The sequence below is a fragment of the Oncorhynchus keta genome, chromosome 30 (assembly GCF_023373465.1).
Source record: "Oncorhynchus keta strain PuntledgeMale-10-30-2019 chromosome 30, Oket_V2, whole genome shotgun sequence".
Lineage (NCBI taxonomy): Eukaryota > Metazoa > Chordata > Actinopteri > Salmoniformes > Salmonidae > Oncorhynchus > Oncorhynchus keta.
Window position 1 is genome coordinate 24943033 of NC_068450.1, and position 15627 is coordinate 24958659.

Here is a 15627-nt window from a genome sequence, read left to right on the forward strand (position 1 = left end):
GTTGCTGGCTAGCACATTTAGATCCTCTAAAGTGGCTGTGTGAAAAGTGCTTAGACTTTCTTCAATGCCGAGACGCGCTCTTTTGTTTAGAAATCCATTATGTGCATAATAACCTGTACAGAATTTGAATGTAAAGGGCACTGGGTCCATGTGAACTGAAAAGTACATTTCCTTCTTGTATTCTTAGATGCAAACATATAGGCTGCCTTTTCTGTGAACTTTGACCTTTGTAGCAGGTGCTGATTCACTCCATGTGATCTGACCTGTAATTACACTCGTCGGATAAGTGTTCCAAAAGAGTTCTTCGGTTGTCCCCATAGGATAATCCGTTTTTGTTCTTTGTAAAACCCAGAATGGTTCTACCTGGTTCTACCTTTCAGGTTCTACATAGCACCTTCTTTTCTAAGAGTGTAGATGAAGAGTGACATACAGGTGAGTTCCCAGAGTGACATGCCACAGTAAGGTTTAATATTTTCCCGGTATTTTATAAATGTTCCATTCCGAGAATAAATAACTTTTCTACCAGGAAGTGTCATTTTAAAGCATACAAAACACATAAATACAAGCCTAATGATAGGCTATATATATAGGATAAAGGCACTATGACAACGTTTCCCAAACTCAGTCCTTGGACCCCAAGAGCTAAGGAGCGTTTTTTAAAGAGAGAGGCCAGGTGTATTGAGCAAGAGACAGAGGCTATAAGTTAGAAGCGTATGCATAGTCCATCATTCATTAGCTAAATATAAGGCTAATACTACATTTCATTTATTTCCTGAAATAGGTAGGTTAGGACATCTACACTGAGTGTACAAAACATTAGGAACACCTGCTCTTTCCATGACATAGACTGACTGACCAGGTGAAATCAGGTGAAAGCTAAGATCCCTTATTGATGTCACTTATTAAATCCTCTTCAATTAGTGTAGATGAAGGGAAGGAGGTTAAATAAGGATTTGTAAGCCTTGAGATAGTTGAGACATGGATTCTGTATGTGTGTCATTCAGAGGGGGAATGGGCAAGACACATTTAGGTTGTTCTGAGGGCAAACGGAGGTGCAACTCAATATTAGGAAGGTATATGCAGTGCATGTTTTCCACATCAATCTACCCACAATACCGCATAATGACAAAGACAACAGGTTTTTAACCATTTTTGCTCATTAAAAAAATATATAAAACTGAAATATCAAATAATGTATTCAGACCCTTTACTCAGTAATTTGTTGAAGCACCCTTGGCAGTGATTACAGCCTTGAGCCTTCTTGCATACAACCTTGGCACATAGTTTCTCCCATTCTTCTCCCATATCTCCCAGAGATATTTGATCAGGTTCAAGTCCTGGATCTGGCTGGGCCACTCAAGGACATTAAGAGACTTGTCCAGAAGCCACACCTGGTCTTGGCTGTGTGCTTCAAGCGGTCTGAATACTTTCCAAAGGTCTAATACAGTGGGAATTACAACACAAGATATATAAAATGGCTGAGTATATTCACAGTCCCCTTTGTGCATTAAGGTGTTCTTTTATATTGTTTGTATTGCCAGTTTGAGTTATCTGGGGTGGCAGAGAGTTCCATGCAGTCATGGATCAATTAAATACTCTACATTTCCCAGACTCTGTTCTGGACCTGGGGACTTTGAAGAGACCTCTGGTTGCATGTCTTGTACAGATCAGTGTCCAAACTATGTGCCAACTGCTTGAACAGGCAGTTTGGCAGTTTGGCACCTTCACCACCTCAATTTTTAAGACCAAATTATTTTTTACAATGACGGCCTAGGAACAGTGGGTTAACTGCCTTGTTCAGTGGCGGAACGACAGATTTTTACCTTGTCAGCTCGGGGATACAATCCACTAACCTTTCGGTTACTGGCCCAACGCTCTAACCACTAGGCTGCCTGCCGCCCCCATCAATACCTCGCACAAAGACTAATAGTGAAGCAGTTTCAGCACCACAATGGACGTAACTCGAATCTTTCTTAATGTGAGGCCTACACAGCAAAGCCATTGGTTAGGCATCACATAAAAATGTTTTTGATCAGCTAGGGCAGAGCAGGCTGGGGCTCATGGTTGGAATATACATTACAGTGTGTAATGCAGCCTAGTTGAGATTACACCATCCCAGCAGCTATCTTAGAAATATAATGTTGCTCTGTGCTTCTCCGAGCATGCACTTCGTAGCCTATAGCCTATGTATCATTTGATTGAGACCACACTAAATAGCCTTCTCCGAGCATGCACTTCGTAGCCTATAGTCTATGTATCATTTGATTGAGACCACACTAAATAGCCTTCTCCGAGCATGCACTTCGTAGCCTATAGCCTATGTATCATTTGATTGAGACCACACTAAATAGCCTTCTCCGAGCATGCACTTCGTAGCCTATAGCCTATGTATCATTTGATTGAGACCACACTAAATAGCCTTCTCCGAGCATGCACTTCGTAGCCTATAGCCTATGTATCATTTGATTGAGACCACACTAAATAGCCTTTAGGCACACTTTTTATTGCACGCCCAGCAGAGAATCAGAGATGAGGGACAGTATCGGGCACACATCAATATATAGCCTAATAAGCAAATAATTCTAAAACACTCGCAATATAGACATTTCATTAATTGCAAATTGCATGACCCTCCCCTGGACGAGATAAAAAATAAATAAAAAATACTAAACCCTCCACTTGACTGAAATTGAAATTACCCTCCCCCATTTTCCTCCAGTTATCCATTACGCACATTTAGATCCATCTCTAAATTAGACCATTTCATCCACTTATAAAAACACAACATCGCTATCAAAAAATCTAATTGGAGAGATGGACTACCCTGCTAGCATACATTCAGTGCTCTGCCTGTCCTTTCCAACCTCCTTGCTCTGCTTGCTCAGCCTGTCCGGTTCTTGGGAGTTTTCCGCTTTAAATCACTTCACCTGACGGCCATATTGCCGGTTGCCCGGCAACTGTTATTTTACATCATCACCCTCCCAGAGGGTTCTATATTTGACAGGTTCACATAACTCAGCCGCGCGGTCGCTCGTTCGGGGGAAGTTCATAGTCCTCTACTGGTTTTCCTTGACGTTTCTACAGTACTACCGTTGCCAGAGGCGATGGAGAGGCTGCACTGGTTTATGACTGGAAGTCAGTCGCCATAGTGATGCTTCATTGGCAGGTACCAAACACACCCCAGCCTCCTCAGCCATACAAGCGTATCAGTGAGTATCCCAAACTCCCTGTTATAACCCTGCACTAAAGCCCTCCCAGCATCTCTATTCCCTGTGACTTAAGGTTGAACCGGGTTACTAAGATTTAACGGGATTTCCCACCCAAACCCACTCCTCTTTCCCGGGATAAATAAGAGAAAGTGGTCAATTATAAAACAAAATATTTTTATGAACTGCATGGCGTGAAAGGGAACTGTTAAATTATTTGCAATGTTTAAATCTGGCTTCTCTAAGGCCTTCTCTCTGCTCTCTGTGTGATCAATCATCAACGCTCAGGTTGGGGATAGACGTCCAATCTCAGTATGGAGTGCAGTTCACAATGCATGTAGACCTATCATCTCATCATGGTAACTTTTTTATTTCTGACAGGTAAGGCCTACATTTGCTGCAGCATACTGAATGTGCTTCTAATTTATCTGGAGGTCATTTTCTAATTGTAAAGATTTTTTTTTTAATTGCAGCTGCAGAGTTTTAAAAGTCTATCACTTGAATATCGCTGCTTTAAATCAGGGGTGTCAAACTCATTCCATGGAGAGCCTAGTCTCTGCAGGTTTTTGTTTTTTAAGACCTTGACAACCAGGTGTGGGGAGTTCCTTACTAATTACTGACCTTATTTCATCAATCAAGTACAAGGGTGGAGCAAAAACCTGCAGACACTCAGCCCTGAGTTTAGCACATTTGCTTTGTGAGCACTCTCTTGCAGTCTTTCTCTCTCTTCATCAAGTCCATTCAAACTGCATCCAAGATAGATAATCCTCTTCAAGATTGATATACAGGGCATTCAGAAAGTATTCAGACCCCTTCCCCTTTTCCACATTTTGTTACGTTACAGCCTTATTCTAAAATAGACTAAATACACATTTTTACTCATCAATCTACACACAACGACATAGTGAAAACAGGTTTTTAGAAAGGTTTTAAAATGTATTATTTACATAAGTAATCAGACCCTTTGCTGTGAGACTTGAAATTGAGCTCAGGTGCATCCTGTTTCCATTGATCATCCTTGAGATGTTTCTACAACATGATTGGAGTAAATACAATGTGGTAAATACAATTTATTGGACATGATTTGGAAAGGCACACACCTGTCTCTATAAGGTCCCACAGAGCTGAAACCAAGCCATTGGGTTGAAGGAATTGTCTGTAGAGCTCTGAGACAGGATTGTGTCGTGGCACAGGTCTGGGGGAGGGTACCAAAAAATGTACGCAGCATTGAAGGTCCCAAAGAACACAGTAGCCTCCATCATTCTTGAATGAAAGAGGTTTAGAACCACTAAGACTTTTCGTAGAGCTGGCCGCCCAGCCAAACTGAGCAATCGGGGGAGAAAGGCCTTCGTCAGAGAGGTGACCATGAACCCAAACAGAACTCCAGGAATCATCTGTGGAGATGTGCGAACCTTCCAGAAGGACAACAATCTGTGCAGCACTCCACAAATCTGGCCTTTATGGTAGAGTGGCCAGAGAGAAGCCACTCCTCAGCAAAATTCCCCTACCTGACAGCCTGTTTAGAGTTTACCTAAAGGACTCTCACACTATGAGAAACAAGAATCTCTGGTCTGAAGAAACCAAGATTGAACTCGTTGGCCTGAATGCCAAGCGTCACGCCTGGAGGAAACCTGACACAATCACTAAGGTGAAGCATGGTGGTAGCAGCATCATGCTGTGGGGATGTTTTTCAGCGGCAGGGATGGGAGAGTAGTCAGGATCGAGGAAAATATTAATGGAGCAAAGTACAGAGAGAGATCCTTGACGAAAAACCGCACAGCCAAGACAACACAAGAGTGACTTCGGGACAAGTCTCTGAATGTCTTTGAGTGGCCCAGCCAGAGCCCAGACATGAACCCGATCAAACATCTCTGGACAGACTAGCTGTGAAATAGCTGAAAAAAGCTGTGCAGCAATGCTCTCCATCCAACCTGACAGAGCTTGAGAGGATCTTCAGAGAAGGTGCTTCATCAAAGTACTGAGTATAGGGTCTGAATACATACAGTTGAAGTCGGAAGTTTACATGCACTTAAATGTTTCCAACAATTGTTTACAGACAGATTATTTCACGTATAATTCACTGTATCACAATTCCAGTGGGTCAGAAGTTTACATACACTAAGTTGACTGTGCCTTTAAATAGCTTGAAAATGTCCAGAAAATGATGTCATGGCTTTAGGAGCTTCTGATAGGCTAATTGACATAATTTAAGTCAATTGGAGGTGTACGTGTGGATGTATTTCAAGGCCTACCTTCAAACTCAGTGCCTCTTTGCTTGACATCATGGGAAAATCAAAAGAAATCAGCTAAGACCTCAGAAAGATCTTGTAGACCTCCACAAGTCTGGTTCATCCTTGAAAGCCAATTTCAAATGCCTGAAGGTACCACATTCATCTGTACAAACAGTAGTATGCAAGTATAAACACCATGGGACCACGCAACCATCATACCGCTCAGGAAGGAGATGCATTCTGTCTCCTAGAAATTAACGTACTTTGGTGCAAAAAGTGTAAATCAATCCCTGAACAGCAGCAAAGGACCTTGTGAAGATGCTGGAGGAAACATGTACAAAAGTATCTATATCCACAGTTAAACGAGTCCTATACTGGCATAACCTGAAAGGCCGCTCAGCAAGGAAGAAGCCGCTGCTCCAAAACCGCCATAAAAAAGCCTCACTGCGTTTTGCAACTGCACATGGGGACAAAGATCATACTTTTTGGAGAAATGTCCTCTGTTCTGAACTGTTTGGCCATGATGACCATCATTATGTTTGGAGGAAAAAGGGGGAGGCTTGCAAGCCAAAGAACACGATCCCAACCGTGAAGCATGGGGTGGGGGTGCCTTGCTGTAGGAGTGACTGGTGCACTTCACAAAATAGATGGCATCATGAGGGTGGAAAATTATGTGGATATATTGAAGCAACATCTCAAGACATCAGTCATGAAGTTAAAGCTTGGTCCATAATGAGTCTTCCAAATGGACAATGACCCCAAACATGCTTCCAAAGTTGTGGCAAAATGGCTTAAGGACAATAAAGTCAAGGTATTGGAGTGGCCATCACAAAGCCCTGACCTCAATCCCATAGAAAATGTGTGGGCAGAACTGAAAAAGCATGTGCGAGCAAGGAGGCCTAAAAAACTGACTCGGTTACACCAGCTCTGTCACTAGAAATGGGCCAAAATTCACCAAACTTATTGTGGGAAGCTTGTGGAAGGCTACCCGAAACGTTAGAACCAAGTTAAACAATTTAAAGTCAATGCTACCAAATACTATTTGAGTGTATGTAAACTTCTGACCCACTGGGAATGTGATGAAATAAATAAAAGCTGAAATAAATCATTCTCTCTACTATTATTCTGACATTTCACATTCTTAAAATAAAGTGGTGATCCTAACTGACCTAAGACAGGGTATGTTTACTCTGATTAAATGTCAGAAATTGTGAAAAACTGAGTTTAAATGTATTTGGCTAATGTGTATGTAAACTTCCGACTGTTTGTATGTATGTAACTACATGTAAATGTAAATGTGATATTTAAAATAAAATAAAAAAAAATGGATTTGTCATTATGGGGTATTGTGTGTAGATTGATGAGGGAAAAAGCTATTTAGTCAATATTAGAATAAGGCTGTAATGTAACAAAATGTGGAAAAGGTCAAGGGGCCTGAATACTTGCCGAAGGCCCTGTAGATGTTGTGTGCATGTACTGATATGTAAGCTATGTGTGACGTTTTAAATGTATGTATTTCCGTCCTTGACTAATAATGTTCTGTACTATGTATTATGTCATGTTTCATGTCGACCCCAGGAAGAGTAGCCAAAGCGTTTGCAGCGGCTAATGGGGATCCTAATAAATACCAAATACCAAACTTGAAGCAGCAGCTGCGGCACAAACAATCAGAAATAGGCAGCTCATGTTGCTGACAATAGGCATAATTCATTTCAACCGTCTTCATTTTATTTTGACTTTACTAACAACAACAACAGGGCTTTGTGTTGGATCTTATTTCTTCCTACTTAAAACTTATTGTGGCTGCAGGGGCAGTATTGAGTAGCTTGGATTAAAGGTGCCCAGAGTAAACGGCCTGCTCCTCCGTCTCAGTTGCTAATTTATGCATAGTATTATTAGTATTGGATAGACAACACTCTGAAGTTTCTAAAACTGTTTGAATGATGTTTGTGAGTATAACAGAACTCATATGGCAGGCAAAAACCTGAGAAGAAATCCAAACAGGAAGTGAGAAATCTGAGGTTGGTATATATTCAACCCAGGCCCTATTGATTTCACATTGGGATATGAATGAAGTTTTACTTCCTAGGGCTTCCACTAGATGTCAACCGTCTTTAGAAACTTGATAAATGAGGCTTCTACTGTGTTGTGGGACTGAAGACGAGCTGAATGAGTCAGGTTACTGGCAGAGAGCCATTTCCTGGTCATGCGCATTCCACATGATATCGCCCTGCGTTCCGTTGCTCCTCTAGACACAAAGGAATTCTCCGGTTGGAATTTTATTGAAGATTTATGATAAAAACATCCTAGTGATTGATTATATACTTAGTTTGAAATGTTTCTTCGAACTGTAATATAACTTTTAGAAGTTTTTGTCCAAAGTTTTTGTCTGAAGTAATGCGCGAGCGTTTGGATATGTGTACCTAACGCGCTAACAAAAGTAGCTACTTTGACATAAATAATGGACATTATCGAACAAATCAAGCATTTATTGTGGAACTGCGATTCCTGGGAGTGCATTCTGATGAAGATCATCAAAGGTAAGGGAGTATTTATAATGTGATTTCTGGTTTCTGTTGACTCCAACATGGCGGCTAATTTGATTATTTTTCCGTCTCAGATTATTGCATGGTTTGCTTTTTCCGTAAAGTTTTTTAGACTTCTGACACAGCGGTTGCATTAAGGAGAGGTATATCTATAATTCAATGTGTATAACTTGTATTATCATCTACATTTATGATGATAATTTCTGTTGAATCGATGTGGCTATGCAAAATCACTCTATGTTTTTGGAACTACTGAATGTAACGTGCCAATGTAAACTCAGAGTTCTTTATATAAATATGAACTTTATCAAACAAAATATACATGTATTGTGTAACATGAAGTCCTATGAGTCATCTGATGAAGATCATCAAAGGTAAGTGATTCATTTTATCTCTATTTGTGCTTTTTTTGACTCCTCTCTTTGGCTGGAAATTGGCTGTGTTTTTCTGTGGCTTGGTGATGACCTAACATAATTGTTTGTGGTGCTTTTGCTCTAAAGCCTATTTGAAATCGGACGCTGTGGTGGGATTAACAACAAGATTACCTTTAAAACGGTATAAAATATAAGATGTTTGAGGAATTTTAATTATGATATTTCTGTTGTTTTGATTTTGGCGCCCTGCACTTTCACTGGCTGTTGTCATATCACCCCGTTAACGGGATTGCAGCCCTAAGAAGTTTAATTGACAAATAAGAGGTAGGCCTACCTGTTTGACAGAATAAATTATCCTATAGGCTGATATATCCATACATACATATTGTCAGTCAATTCCTCCACCCACCATGCACTCTTTATATAGCCTACTTCTATGTCAGTGAAGGGATATTAAATTAATTAAATCCAAGACTCAAATTGAGGGGATATGAGAGTGTATGCCATAGGCCTACTTTTTATTAAAGAAAATGGCCATCCATTTTCATTTCAGAGAGGTCCGACTTTCTCCAGGTAACCCTTATTATAAGTCCTTTAGCATTTGGTAAATCCTCAACCCTTTCTACAGTTCCTTTAGAAAGTATTCACACCCCTTTACAATGCCTTCTAAAATAAATAACACGCCTCACACGATCGCCTTTGGCAAAGCTGACTTTGTAGGAGAGAGAGAGGTTGGAGGCAGGCTGGGGAGTTTCGCCGTCCAAGGGAGGAGATTACGGCAGCGAAGGAGGAACGGCGGCGATATGAGGAGGCAAGTCAGCGAAGCAGCCACGAGAGGTGGCCCCAAACATTTTTGGTGGGAGGCACATGGGGAAATTGACGGAGTCAGGTTATAGACCTGAGCCAACTCCCCGTGCTTACCGTGGGGAGAGGGTGACTAGTCAGGCACCAGGTTATGCGGCTCTGTGCTGTGTGTCTCCAGTGTGCTCTCATAGCCCGGTGCGCTCTCTGCAAGCTCCCCGCAGTTGCCGTGCGAATTGGAATTCAGCCAAGAGGGTTTGTGCCGGCTCAGCGCTCCTGGTCTTCTGTGCGTCTCTTCGGCCCGGGTTATCCTGTGCCAACTCTACGCACGGTATCTCCAGTTCGCCAGGAGAACCCAGTGCGGCCTGTTCCAGCTCCCCGCACGTGCCAGGCTAAAGTGGGCATGCAGCCAAAAGGAGAGGTGCACATGTTAAGCACCAGATCTCCAGTGCTCCCCCACAGCCCGATTCGACCTGCGCCTGCGCTCGGAAGGTGCCGGGCTAAAGTGGGCATACAGCCTGGAAGAGCAGTGCCCGGGATAAGCACCAGATCTCCAGTGCTCCCCCACAGCCCGCTTCATCCTGTGCCTGCTCCCAAAACCAGGCCTCCTGTATGTCTCCCCAGCCTGTTGGGCCCTGTGGCAGCCCCACGCACCAGGCTGTCTATACGTCTCCTCCCATCAGTGAGGATCCACAGTCCGGGGCCCGCAATGAGGATTCCCAGTCCGGGGCCCGCAGCGAGGGTGCCCAGTCCGGGGCCTGCAGCGAGGGTCCCCAATTTTCATAGAGCACAAATGAATTTCTTCTACCTCACAGAACTTGAGGTACGAACAAATTTCATGTTCTGGAGAAAGTATAAAAGATCGATGAAGAATCCAGCTACAAACAGGTTCATTTGTTACAACTTGGGGAAGCTCATGGGAGACGGTGTGGCCACATTACCATAACGCTGTTTATATAATAGCCTCAGATATGAGGTTTACATCTATTTGTTGTATAAGATAAATGAGTGAGTATGATATTGTTTGTAAAATTGTGTAATATGATTTTGGACTGTTTAATGAAGCAAAATACAATTCCCTTTTGATTTGAACTAAATCAGAGGACCGCCCCTGAGCCCAGTTAGGGTCAGACATCCTGGGACATCCCCTTTTCTGCAATTCCGAATAAAACCCAACTATCACCAGACCATGTTTTTCTCCATTAGGACAGGACAAAGGTTGTAGACCATTGCTGAATCTTTTAACCATACCACGTGCTTAAACTCTTAGACTATCGATACCGACAGAATAAGAACAAGTCTTTGATATTAATTACTTGTCTGCAGCTAGGAATTCGGTATCATTGAGAAGAACAACAACCGCCGAAACATCCATTCTATATCAAATTAATGCATGTCACTCTGAACTATCCCCTCCAAACCAAGACAGAGAGAGAGAGAGAGAGAGAGAGAGAGAGAGAGAGAGAGAGAGAGAGAGAGAGAGAGAGAGAGACAAGGAAAAAGAAGGAACAGCATGTCAGAAATCAGCTCAATGTAATTGAAGAATCCATAGACTCTAACCACTTCTGGGAAAATTGGAAAACACTAAACAAACAACAACACGAAGAATTATCTATCCAAAATGGAGATGTATGGGTAAACCACTTCTCCAATCTTTTTGGCTCTATAACAAAGAATAAAGTGCAAAAACATATACATGGTCAAATACAGATCTTAGAATCAACTATTAAAGACTACCAGAACCCACTGGATTCTCCAATTACATTGAATGAGTTACAGGACAAAATAAAAACCCTCCAACCCAAAAAGGCCTGTGGTGTTGATGGTATCCTCAATGAAATTATCAAATATACAGACAACAAATTCCAATTGGCTATACTAAAACTCTTTAACATCATCCTTAGCTCTGGCATCTTCCCCAATATTTGGAACCAAGGACTGATCACCCCAATCCACAAAAATGGAGACAAATTTGACCCCAATAACTACCGTGGAATATGCGTCAACAGTAATCTTGGGAAAATCCTCTGCATTATCATTAACAGCAGACTCATACACTTCCTCAATGAAAACAATGTACTGAGCAAATGTCAAATTGGCTTTTTACCAAATTACCGTACAACAGACCATGTATTCACCCTGCACACCCTAATTGACAACCAAACAAACCAAAACAAAGGCAAAGTCTTCTCATGCTTTGTTGATTTCAAAAAAGCCTTCGACTCAATTTGGCATGAGGGTCTGCTATACAAACTGATGGAAAGTGGTGTTGGGGTAAAACATATGACATCGTGGGGTTAGACAGGGATGCAGCTTAAGCCCCACCCTCTTCAACATATATATCAACGAACTGGCGCGGGCACTAGAAAAGTCTGCAGCACCCGGCCTCACCCTACTAGAATCCGAAGTCAAATGTCTGCTGTTTGCTGATGATGTGGTACTTCTGTCACCAACCAAGGAGGGCCTACAGCAGCACCTAGATCTTATGCACAGATTCTGTCAGACCTGGGCCCTGACAGTAAATCTCAGTAAGACCAAAATAATGGTGTTCCAAAAAAGGTCCAGTCACCAGGACCACAAATGCAAATTCCATCTAGACACTGTTGCCCTAGAGCACACAAAAAAACTATACATACCTTGGCCTAAACATCAGCGCCACAGGTAACTTCCACAAAGCTGTGAACGATCTGAGAGACAAGGCAAGAAGGGCATTCTATGCCATCAAAAGGAACATAAATTTCAACATACCAATTAGGATCTGGCTAAAAATACTTGAATCAGTCATAGAGCCCATTGCCCTTTATGGTTGTGAGGTCTGGGGTCCGCTCACCAACCAAGACTTCACAAAATGGGACAAACACCAAATTGAGACTCTGCACGCAGAATTCTGCAAAAAATATCCTCCGTGTACAACGTAGAACACCAAATAATGCATGCAGAGCAGAATTAGGCCGATACCCACTAATTATCAAAATCCAAAAAAGAGCTGTTAAATTCTATAACCACCTAAAAGGAAGCGATTCCCAAACCTTCCACAACAAAGCCATCACCTACAGAGAGATGAACCTGGAGAAGAGTCCCCGAAGCAAGCTGGTCCTGGGGCTCTGTTCACAAACACACCCCACAGAGCCCCAGGACAGCAGCACAATTAGACCCAACCAAATCATGAAAAAACTAAAAGATAATTACTTGACACATTGGAAAGAATTAACAAAAAAACAGAGCAAACTAGAATGCTATTTGGCCCTACACAGAGAGTACACAGCGGCAGAATACCTGACCACTGTGACTGACCCAAAATTAAGGAAAGCTTTGACTATGTACAGACTCAGCGAGCATAGCCTTGCTATTGAGAAAGACATTGCTGTCAAGAGAAGACAGGCTATGTGCTCACTGCCCACAAAATGAGGTGGAAACTGAGCTGCACTTCCTAACCTCCTGCCCAATGTATGACCATATTAGAGAGACATATTTCCCTCAGATTACACAGATCCACAAAGAATTTGAAAACAAATCCAATTTTTAAAAACTCCCATATCTACTGGGTGAAATTCCACAGTGTGCCATCACAGCAGTGACCTGTTGCCACGAGAAAAGGGCAACCAGTGAAGAACACGCACCATTGTAAATACAACCCATATCTATGCTTATTTATTTTATCTTGTGTCCTTTACCATTTGTACATTGTTAAAACACTGTATATATATATAATATGACATTTGTGGTGTCTTTGTTGTTTTGAAACTTCTGTATGTGTGATGTCTACTGTTAATTTGTATTGTTTATTTCACTTTATATGTTGTCTACCTCACTTGCTTTGGCAATGTTAACACATGTTTCCCATGCCAATAAAGCCCTTGAATTGAATTGAATTGAGAGAGAGAGAGAGAGAGAGAGAGAGAGAGAGAGAGAGAGAGAGAGGACGAAACTCTCCAACAGAAACAGAAACTTTTCAACAGCGATCAAGACGACACACTGAGCGTAAATATATATATTGATTGCAATTGTTCCCGAATGAGTGAGCGTTCATGTGCAAAGGATTAGCATTTCAATTGTTATAATTATCAACTTTGTAGTGCCTCATCTCAGTTGACCCCCCACTTCCCCTTTTGTCTAACAAGCCGCGATGCCGGTTTAGCCCACAAGGGCACATTCCCCTATCATTTATTGTAACCACATTTACCTTGTTTGTTTGTTTATGCATTTCTATGAATTACTTAGTTAGTAATAAATAAATGATTTAAGACAATTGATGTATGGATGACTCATAGAGAAGACTGGGTTTGTGCAGATAACCAACAATTTACGACGTTTGGAATGAGACTAACGTGAGGTAAAGTAAATAATTCATTAATTCGAAGACTAATTGATCCGATGAAATATCTGAAAAGTTATTTTAGGAAATGATAACTTTGTAATCGGAATATTTTTCCTTGGTTCCCCCGACTTCCTAGTTAATTACAGTTACATGATTAATCAGTTGATCGCGTAATACTAATTACAGAGAATCTTTGATAAAAACTATAAGTCTTCAATTTAATGATAGTAAAGCCACGACACATAGTAACAGGGACAACTCAATGTACTGGGTTACCATTGTTTTCAATAGAATGGCTCCAGATCTGTTCTTCCCTGTATGAGTAGGGCTGGGCGATATATATTGTGAATACCGGTATACTGGTATTGATCCACATACCGTTATGGATTTTTACAACATTGTCTATAAAGGTACTTTTATACAGTGCTAAGGAAATGAAAAGTTAAACAAATTCGACAACCTAAGTTTGGTTGAAAATTAAACCGTCAGATTGGAGAAAGCCTATTAAAATCACTTATATATTATATTTTGGCCATATCGTCTAACCCTATGTATGAGTGTTAAAATAGATCAACAGCAAAAGTCACAGCCGAGGGATAGATGTATTCATTAACCAGCTCACAAGATGGCCATTCTTGTATCCTGTAGATGTTCTATTTAGAGAGCATGTCCTGCTAGCACCGCGGCCACACACACACAACAGGCCCAGCTTGAATAATGACTGGTATTTCTCCCTGCGTGACATAGTCTGCCACTATGTATCGGCTGCTATCCGCCTTCGCTCTCTCTCTCTCTCTCTCTCTCTCTCTCTCTCTCTCTCTCTCTCTCTCTCTCTCTCTTTTTCTCTCTGCCTCTCAGCCATGTTGCCTTGCAAACTGTTGTTGTGACAGCCTGGGTCCTTTACTGTGACCACTGTCTATAGATCAGATTATTTTATGGCTTGTAGTGTACAGTAAACTCTAATATCAACTGAAGACATCAATATCCAATTATAGTTTTCCCCCTCATCTGTCAGAGATAGCCTGAACCAGGGCTCTCCAACCCTGTTCCTGGAGAGCTACCCTCCTCTAGATTTTTGCTCGATTAGGGTTGGAAACTTGGGAAGGATACATCAGTAATAATTTCACTGTTAGTTTACACCTGTGGTTTACGAAGCATTTGACAAATACAATTTACATCTATTTTTATTTCATTTGAAGTAAACTCAGCAAAAAAATAAATGTCCTCTCACTGTCAACTGTGTTTATTTTCAGAAAACTTAACATGTGTAAATATTTGTATGAACATAACAAGATTCAACAACTGAGACACAAACTGAACAAGTTCCACAGACATGTGACTAACATAAATGGAATAATGTGTACCTGAACAAAGGGGGGTTCAAAATCAAAAGTAACAGTCAGTATCTGGTGTGGCCACCAGCTGCATTAAGTACTGCAGGGCACCTCCTCCTCATAGACTGCACCAGATTTGCCAGTTCTTACTGTGAGATGTTACCCCACTCTTCCACCATTTCTGGGGAGACATATCTGGGGGGAATGGCCCTCACCCTCACCCTCAGATCTAACAGGTCCCAGACATGCTCAATGGGATTGAGATCTGGGCTCTTTGCTGGCAATGGCAGAGCACTGACATTCCTGTTTTGCAGGAAACCACGCACAGAACGAGCAGTATGGCTGGTGGCATTGTCATGCTGGAGGGTCATGTCAGGATGAGCCTGCAGGAAGGGTACCACATGAGGGAGGAGAATGTCTTCCCTGTAACGCACAGCGTTGAGATTGTCTGCAATGACAACAAGCTCAGTCTGATGATGCTGTGACACACCGCCCCAGACCCTCCACCTCCAAATCGAACCCGCTCCAGAGTACAGGTCTTGGTGTAACGCTCATTCCTTTGACGATAAAAGTGAATTTGACTATCACCCCTGGTGAGACAAAACCACAACTCGTCAGTGAAGAGCACTTTTTGCCAGTCCTGTCTGGTCCAGCGACAGTGGGTTTGTGCCCATAGACAACGTTGTTGCCGGTGATGTCTGGTGAGGACCTGCCTTACAACAGGCCAACAAGCCCTCAGTACAGCCTCTCTCAGCCTATTGCAGACAGTCTGAGCACTGATGGAGGGATTGTGCATTGTTGTTGCCATCCTGTACCT

General features: G+C 41.9%; 1 protein-coding gene across 1 annotated transcript in view; it reads left to right on the forward strand.

Annotated features, from left to right (window-relative positions):
* Nucleotides 1–15627, forward strand: part of aff2 (AF4/FMR2 family, member 2) — a 359750-nt gene that overhangs the window by 172372 nt on the left and 171751 nt on the right. The gene's annotated exons all lie outside the window — the stretch shown is intronic.